A 10046-nucleotide genomic window follows, 5' to 3' on the forward strand; every position below is an offset into this window, starting at 1 on the left:
CATAGGAGAAAGTTTGATTGCTGTTGATGGTCAATTATACTTTTACTATTGCCTTTGGTCTGAATTTGTGATTTTCTAGTGTCAAGTACAAGTGTTCATTTCAAAATCGCAAGGTGTCGTAATCGTCTCTATCTTTTGATTTCGAAAAGAAGCTTGTTTGTGTTTGTCGCTTGAAAGAAAATTCAGATTTGTACATCAACTTTCTTTTTAGCATCAATACTAAGAAAGTCGAAAACAAATACATGCATGTGCATTTGCATATAGACAGTCTGTTTGGCTTGATTTAGGAAAGTGCATTTACAGTGTGCTCTTTGCTCTTTGTTAAAAGATTGTGTCTTTATTTTCCTCTAGTAGCTAGGATTTTCATTGCACAAAAGAGATAAAAGTTTGTTTATCATCTTTAGATTGCATTTTAGGAATTACATCTACATCTCGTGGTGAACCCAAAAGGCAAACTTCATAAGCAAGATCAACTTAAAATAAATTCAATGAATCTAACAACGCTTTGGAACTTAACGCACAACATTTAAAGGTCTAGGCTAGAGACGTATTCCGGCGTCGTAAAGCCTGGTAACTGTTGTCCTCACTGATGGTTGGGTGATTCCTCCACTTTGAGACGATAAGTGCCAGTACGGACTTGTGCTCCCATGTACCGTCGAGTATATTTTGGGAGACCCCTATAGGCTTAAATCCTTGATCCATAGGAAGCCGTGTCTGCCGCCCTATCGATCGCAATGCACTGAACACAACATTCGGGAAGATTGACTGTCGTACCGTAAAAAGTATTCTGCAGTTTTGCGATTGGTTTGGTACTCCCTCTACCTAGATCTCCAGAGCAGTCCCTTTCGTTCCTTTTTAGACTCCTTAACGGAAAAGGTCCATCTGAGCACTTGTCACTTCAGGCTCATTAAAAATCGAAGGAGACTAGAGTCATCTTTTGTTTTTTCTCGACTCTTAAAAACTGAAAAAACAAGTTGTGTCAAAGCGTATAAAAATTTATTTTAAACGGAATATTCATTACCCTTTCCTACGTTGATCTTGGGTTGAGAAAATGGAGTCTACCAACCAAGGAATTCCCCTTGGAGGAAATCCTAGTCCCTTCTCCTCTTGGGGAGATGTTGGTGCGCCCCATATGGCTACATTGTCGCTTCCAGGGCTGACAATTGGTTTGCCTGTATGGCTCTTCTCAACCTCCGTCGTTCAGAACACCACTATTCCTGAACAATCGAATCAGCAATTAGACGAGTCCAGAGTTGTCCACCAACCTTCTATGTCCTCTAATTCTTCCTCTCCTCCTTCCTCTTCGCTTAATGGGGCTGGTAAAGCCAAAAGTCAAGTTCCTAAGGAGAAGAAGGAAAAGAAGAAGAAAGAGAAGAAGAAGACGGAGCCAAAGGCGAATGGGGGAAAACGAGTGTCGTCTAACAAAAATCCACACACTGCACCGACCAGGCCTAAATCGCCATGTGTCATTTGCAAAGGAGACCACTTTCACAGAGATTGTCCTTGCATCCCTCGGATATTAAGGGACTGGTCTCCTCGTTTGCACAACCCGGTGTCGTCAACCTCTGATGATCATGTTGAAAGCACACCGTCAACTAGTGAAAGTGAAGCCCCAGGACGAAAAGGGAAATGTAGGTTTCCTTGTAAACTGTGCGAAGGCGATCATGTCGTCCACCGTTGTCCCTTCTTAGACGAAGCTAAAAGAGTTTTGGATGATCATCCGGTTTCACCATTGCGACTTCCTCCTGGATATAAAAAACTCTTGCCGAGTCCGTCACTAGTTGAAAATTCGGCTGGCCTGCTCAGGTGGTCGGCTGAAGCACCTATCATTGAAGATAAACCATCTGGATCCATACCAGATGAAATTCAAAAGGTCGAGGCGGCAGTTGACCCGGTCTTGCCTTCAGAGGTTGCATCTTCAGATGATACAGTCACTGAAGAGAACAAGGATGACACCGTCCAAATTCTCTTCATAAACACAGACTCCAACGAACAAGGGGGAAATTTACCCGTTCCTTTACCGCAGGAAGGAAGTTCGTCAGAGCCGTACCCGGCCGTCTATTCGGTCCCACCTCCAAGCAACCTAGTTGTCTCCTTCGACTGGAATCAACTAGGCAGACCCCGTTTACCAGCAAGCGTACCATTCTGAATTATCGTTCAAATATATAGAATGGTTATGGCTGGTACCATCATAGATGAGGGGGCTTATGTGAGTATCCTTTCCTCAACTGCTTGGAAAGCGCTTGGTTCACCATCGCTTTTGCCTGAGATGAGAAATCTGACAGGCTTTGATAAAGGAACCAGTCGACCGTTAGGGATCCTTCCCGATGTGCCCATAACATTGAGAAGGAAAACAGTTCACATGAACGTAATGGTAGTTCAAGGACCCCTGGATTACAATCTACTCCTTGGACGAGACTATATTTATTGCATGGGAGCAATTGTCTCCTCACTCTTTAGAGTAATGTGTTTTCCGCACGAAGGAAGAGTGGTCAAGCTCGTGGACCAGCTTTCATTTCCCGGATCATACAGAGCAAATAGTCATATACCATCCCTGAATGGTCTTTTCACGCAAGAAATGTCTCAATCTCCAGTCCGTCCTCCCGATGAGCGCGAGTAATTCGGAGGGATATGACTGAAACCCAGGGGGCATGCACCCTGGTCTGCTTCGGCAGGAAAACTTCGGGTATAGGGTAGGTTTCCGCGGGAGAATATGACTAGTCTGTACCCCGTCCGTGAGTGGAAAAGAGGGTTATTCTAGAACAAGATTCTCTTGTCAAAGTTATGTGAGTGGAGTAGCCTCCTTCACTCACCTTTGTCTATTTCGGTAAACATCGCCGAAGAAGTGTTTTGTTTGCGCTGTGAATAAAGCAATCTTTGGGTAACCTGTAAGAGGTAGGCCTCTCTCGGTAAAACAATGTTTTATCGGAAAGAAGTAGGGGTAACCTTGAAACTCTATTTTATACCTGGGGGCATGCAAACCTTTTGGAGTGCAAGCAAAGAGTGATCATTTATCTGTTTTTTGGATTGGTCGTTTCCTAACTTGCATAAAGAAAGGATGTGGGGCAAAACTCTAAAAGTTGCCGTTTTATATGAGACATTCTTATCACACGACTGGATTAATCGAGCAGTTTTAGCACATAGTTCAAGCTCGTTAAAAAATAAACATAAGACATGAGCAAATGTTTCCACCCGCGTTTAAGCTCGTTAAAAAATGAACTATTCCCCGGTAAATAACCACCGTGAATGTAGTACTTCAGCCATTAAAGCCTTGGTCGTGTTTGCACCGTCACCTCCACTTTTTCATTGGCCGATCATTCACCTCCACTTGATTGTTTACCCATTTTGAGGAACAGCTGCGAAGAGTGATTTCACTAGCCATCCTTGTGACACTGCCGTGATTGGAAAATTCCAAACCTTACCTGGAATCAGCTGCTACCCGTTTTATCACTCGTTCCTCAAAAGACGAGTCTTCTTTAAGCTCTTTTCAACTGACTCGTAAAATATGAAAAGATTGCCGAGTCCTTGGCCTTCCAGCTCGTTAAAGGGACAGGAAGTGCTATCCCTCCTCTAGATTTTAATCTTTTTGGACCTGAGGGATTATTGCACAAAAAGATCGAGCGCTTGTTTTGTTCGGCTCGTTAAAACTATCGAAAATTCATCCCTTCTGTATTGTTTTATACTTTTTCGGACTTAAGGGATTAGATGACGAAAAAGGAATTTTGGAGTTACCTTTACGTACCTTTTCAGACTCTCTAAAATTGAAAAGGACCGAGTTATCTTTGTCGTTAAACTCGTTAAAAAGATTAATAGCGACAAACTTGTCTTTAGACGAGAATGAGTTTCACTATCGCTAGGCTCGTTAAAACATAGCGATGGGTTTGCCCGAAGGGCAAATTATAGAACAAGCATATGTTATCCTCCTCAAGCTTGAAAAAAATAAAGAGGTACTGGTCAACAATGACTGGGGAAAAATTGGGAAGAAAACTCAAAGAATCTTTATTGGTAGCAAGTCGCTCTTGAACATGACACTTCCACTCCGTGTCCGAGTCGGGTTGGGTTGTTTCATTCACCGGTCACATCACCATGGTCACACCATACCATCCACATTTGGGGTTAATGCTACCAATCCATCACATCAGTGTCGCCGACATGTTCAAGAGAAGTCATCCAGAGAAGCCACCTGTGTCTCACCCACTACCATACATTATACTCCATTCTTTCATGACCGCCACCCTGAACCGTATATCATCAGATCGTTTTCACCTCCATCAAAATCATTTGCTTCGTTCCGTGTCATTGATGTGGGATTCATTAAGGTCCTCCTTTGACGGATCACTTCTTGTCGACATCAGCTCATTATCCAAGAATTTGGTCTAGGAAAACCCCATTCAGTACTTTGAAGCTTGCATGCCTCAATGGCAAGTTTCTCACTTCCGGCGACAGGTTTACATCAATGGCCTTCGACCGAAAGATTTTGCGTGGTGTTCTACGCCAAGTCCTTTATTCACACCACGTGAATTATACTGTAGTACCTTGAGGGTCATTATCATTATCGGTGATTCCTCTCGCGCTTGTTAACATTTTACATCATTGACTGGTAATCAAGCGATGTCTTTCCATGTTCGACTTCAAAACATTTCTCACATGGATCGACTTGTACTTCGAGTGAAGATCGGACGAGATTGAAGACCCCGGATCTAGTTTCATCCATCCGGGCTGTGATATATAGGGAAATAAAGACATTAAATGTACAACCACTGCAGCACAGATAATCATCCTACCAAAAGGATGATGGCTCTATCAGAATCATCAGTCTACACTCAGACGATTGTCTGTCCTATGTACATGAAAATGAATTTATAAAGCTGAGCATGGGAATGCCCGCCTCAGCTAGATCATGAAAAACAGTATGAAGATAATGTATTGTATTGTATCTTATTACAGGTCTCCTCCCAGCATTGAAAGAACTTCGGATCCTCATAATAAAGCATTTCACTCGACACTAAAAGGTTAACGGCCTCATACTTTAGGGGGCAACTGTTATAGACATTTTTGTGCCTTACAACTCCAAGCATGAAATGTCCATAAACCAAGGGCTCCTAAGTCCCTAAAAGTGTTGTTCTAACCCCTAAAGGAACAAGGTCAACAGATTACAGCTTCTCCCAGAAGTTCTCCATGTAAAACTGCTCAGAATAAGTCAAAACAAGATCATTTTAGCTGCTCCACTGGCTAGGTGCGTTGCATTGCACCTAAATACACTGGCTAGGTGTGTTGCAATGCACCTAAATACACTGTGAGGGTGCGTTGGGCGAGAAATGACAAATGGCAGTGTCATTCCGCGAGGTGGAGAGACAATGGAAGCTTCCAGAATCTTCTCCTGTGACACTTGCCTCACTGAATTCGACCAAGGATGAGTAAGAGGCCTTCAGTCTCCAAGTGGAAGCAAGAACTGACAGAGAGAAGACACTAATCAAATCACAAGTTGACTCATCCTCCTTACACATATCTATATATGGATCCCTCATCCCAGAGATCCAGAGGCTGGAATTTTGCACATTGTAAGGAATTGTTGTTGGTTTTGAGACAAACATCAGAGTATTGGGTGATCTATGCTTTGTTGGAGGTGAAGAGGGGCTTCTTTGCTGGGAGGTTGATGCTGGGTCAGGAACCATCGGTTGTAACTCCTCCTAGATCTTTTCTTGTTTATCAATAAAAACTATTTGAGTTTTTCCTCCATGCTTTTGTATCATTGATGCTTGTTACATTTGTATGGTTAACTTAAATCTGATCCTAAGTTGTTTATGAATATAGATCCATGTCTTTGTATAGTGTTCTTCTTCTGTGATCTTACAGGTACTTGGTGAAGCTGGGCAAGTAAGGGAGCAGGTAGCTGGAGGCTGTCAAAGAAGAGAGGGATTGGATCAAAGGATTAGCGCAAGACACAGGTTGGTTCTTTCTATTCCTCTCTATCTATAGTTCATAAAGGAAATACAAAAGTAGTTTTTCTCTGTTTGTTTCTAAGGCAGCTGTCACACCTTAGTGGGATAGAGCAGTTCTAAATAGACACTTTTCTCGGTAACAAGGACAAGGCTCATCATACATCAAAATGTAACATTTTTTAGATAGGGATATGCAAGATCCCCAAGATTCTCTAATGGAATCTTCATCGAAAAGTTCACCAATCTTGAGAAGAAGCAAGTGTTCAGGAACTCCAACTTATGGAATTCATGGGATGATGGTATGATAACATAAGAGATGAAGCGGATCAAGGGGTTGAAGCTCTTCTCAATCAACGAAGTTGTTGAAAGAAGCCTAGATGACCTAAAGGTAAATGAGGTATGTATGCTTATATTCGATATTATAAATTCATGTTGCATAGTTGCAGATAACATGGGTCACTGCTCTATCTCAAGAAGCATGATCAAAGGAAAGGAATCTCCTCATATAAAAGGATGTCGAAAGGCATGGGTCACACTAGATGAAATCAACATAACATGTCCTCATATGAAAATGAGGTGGTTAATAGTAACTAGAGGAACTCTGATTCGAAGTTCCTAGGAATGAAATATGTGAAGAAAGGAAGGAAGAGATCATGGACTATGCAACCATGGAAAAGTAAAATCAGCATCTAAGGACTAGAATATTTGACTAGGAAATCTCCCCGAAAGATATGAAGACTCTGATGGAAGTCTGAAAAAGATGGAGATCCTTGACAATATATATCTTTGGGAGATGTGTCAACATGTATGCAAGATGTTGATGCCTAAAAGAAGATGTAATTCTAAAAGACCATCATAAAGGTAATTTTGATTTAAGTGTTCATTTCTTATTTTTGAACAAATATTTGGATGGGCTTATGCAGGATTGCCATTGGAAGAACTGTGGATGTCTTCCCCAAGGATCATGTAGAAGGATGTAAGATCCTTCTGAAGAATATAGCATGAAGAAAGCATCATGACATGAAGCAAGGCCAAATATAGACTGATGGATCACTTTCTGATGAAAGGAATGATGACATGACTAACTCATGGATGAAAGTGATGGATGGTCAATGCCCTATGTAGAAGTCCCAAACATGAAGACTCCTAGATAACGAAAATAATTTCATGACATCGTGAGGAGGAGTTCTTCAAGCAACTGGCTGTCCCATCATCTCCACCTGAGAAGCTGTTAGGTCCCTAATTAAGAGGGAGCATGAAAATAAGTTTCTTACTTGGAAGAAACTTAGAAATTCCTAAGCCAAGAGGGGTCTTAGGTACATTCCTTCTATAGGAATGAGTACATTCCTTTATTGGAATAGTTATGTCCTCCCTAATTTAGAGGGACAGATAGACACCTCATTCTAGTCTTCACTTGTGAAGACGGAATGGAGGATTGGGTAATCATCTGGCATCTGATGCTCTCTGAGGATGAGATAGGGCATCCAAGATAAGAGTAGTCGTAGAGGATTGATTTTATTCGAGGACGGGGAATCCAAGATAAGAATAGTCCTGATGTAACAGAACCTGAGAACCCGGGTGGGGTATGTTTTGAGAGAGACAATGATGAGTGTCTATAAATCATTGGTCTCGCCAACATTGAGTTCGAATCTTGTGGAGAGATAGAGTTGTTAGTCAAGGCCTTGCTATGTAACAATGTTGGTTGATATGATGTTATACAAATGGGTTACCAATATGATTCTTCTTATGAGAAATTTTTCAGATTGAGAATGACCAAGTAATATTATGAATACCTCCCTAATTAATAGGGAGCTTTGAAAAGTGTAACTAGGTTCGGTCTTCGTAATGAAATGTAATTGTGGTTTTTGAAAATGATTAAAAGAAGAAAAAAATTATGATTGTATCCTTGCTTCATGGGTTTCATGAGAAAGATATTTTATTTTTATATGGCTCCCATTGAGAGCCTTTAGGATTTTTCATTAAATTCAAAAGAGTCAATGTCATGTATGAAGAACCCTTGTTTGGGATATTACAAATGTATATGATTCTATAGAATTGTCTAAAATTCCTCCAAAGACAAGCACGGGTTCTCCTCTTCATGTTAGCCCCAAGATGAAGTAGATGGCACATGTCGGCTCACCTAATTAGAGACACATCCCTTCATTGAGGTCATGTCGGCTTATATACATGGGCAGACCACTATATATATGTGTGAAGGGTATTTGCATTTCAACAGTCAAGTAATTCAGATTACCTCTGAAATTCGGGTGTCAAATCAGAAGGAACTCAGATAAGTAAGGAAGGGAAAACAAGGATTTGTTTAGGGCTGGTCACAGTCATCAGAAGTTCAAATATCTCTCTGAATTTAGGTGGATAGTCATAGTGAAAGTTCATATATCATCACAATCAATATGTTTGGATGGAAATCAGAAAGGTGATGAAGGGACAACAAAGATCTTTCAAAAGATAGCTAGGTGTAACTACAAAAATCATTGTTAGGGTCCAACCCTAACCCCTTTATTTATGTAATAAACCCAATAGGGTCGAGTCATAGTCATAGTTATTTAAAGAGTCAATAAAGCCCGTATTAATAATTGTAAGTGGTTGACCCGCATTTAAGAAAGGGACCACAATTAGTTGCAAACGGGCCATAGTTAATAAATAAAGTGGTTAACCCATGTTATGCAAAGGACCACTAGTTGTTAGGTTGTTTAAGGTCATTTATCTATAAAAAGCCGTAATTAGAAGGGAAAGATCATCAAGTATTATTTTGTAATCGAGCTCTGCTCTGCTAGAGGTTTCCCCCTCGAAGAGGCAAGTGAACATTGCTTTTATCTCTAAATAATAAAATACTTACTGTTTTTCTCATTTTATTATGTGGTCTGGGTTGTATTTCTCCACATATTTGGTATTCTGGAATTTCTCTTAGGTCAAGAGCATAACAAGTGGTATCAGAGCACTTACCAGGGTCGTGGTACCTCCATTTTTGCTGAATTTATTTTTAGGCTAGAAAAGTGTTCCAACGTCTTTAAACCACGGGATCTGCCTTTTAGCGCATAAACCTACGGATTTGGAGAGGCATGCACGCAAGAAATACAAGAGGTGGTCAAGCTTGCTGGACTCCCTTGTAACCCCTGTGGGTACCTCTTCGAGTAGTAGCGCATTAGACAAAACTGCGCATAGACTACACTTCCACATACCTTCTGGATATATCGGAAGCCCCTTAGACTCACCTAAAACCTCATCTTAGATAAGCTATCGGTCATCTTGCTACAATGAGAACAACACTTACGGAGATTACTTGCGCGTACGATAGGGTAGTCAGGTAGTACGACTAAGGGTATGGTTGATCCTCCATAGTTCGTGCCCTGAAAGACTGGGCCAAGTACTATTGTTGGACCCTTATGTATATTGCGATCTGTATCCCCTGACACTCCTTCTTGACCATAGTTCCCTCGGAACTCTGAAGATCGCCCATTATCTTATTTGCCAGATCAGATCCACCCGTTGGGGTTTTGCCGCCATAGTAAAATTCAGATCTAGCATTTGGGGTTTTGTCACTGTCGCACCAATCATATCCACTAGTTGAAGTTTTACCACCACAGTAAAATTCAAATCTAGCAGTTGGGGTTTTATCGCCACAGTAAAATTCAGATCTAGCAGTTGGGGTTTTATCGCCGTCGCACCAATCAGATCCACTAGTTGAGGTTTTATCTCCGCAGTACAACTCACATTCAGTAGTTGGGGTTTCATAAGCAGATCTGAAGCTCTGCTCAGTGCAGCTTGTTGCTTCTATAGTCTAGGCCCGATTTTCGTAGTACATTGGGCAAGATCAAGTTTTATGGAATTTGATTTGGCCATTGCAGTATTGATCCACGGGGAGTAAAACTTCATTTGGAGTAATAATAAAAAAAACCATTATGAATACCTCCCTAATTAATAGGGAGCGTTGAAAAGTTTAATTAGGTTCAGTCTTCATAATGACATGTAATTGTGGGTTTTGAAAATGATGAAAAGAAGAAAAAAATTATGATTGTATGCTTGCTTCATGGGTTTCATGAGAAATATATTTTATTTTTAGATGGCTCCAATTGAGAGCCTTTA

This window comes from Pinus tabuliformis, chromosome J (assembly GCF_031772625.1).
Source record: "Pinus tabuliformis cultivar Carrire ecotype Pingquan chromosome J, CPIR1, whole genome shotgun sequence".
NCBI lineage: Eukaryota > Viridiplantae > Streptophyta > Pinopsida > Pinales > Pinaceae > Pinus > Pinus tabuliformis.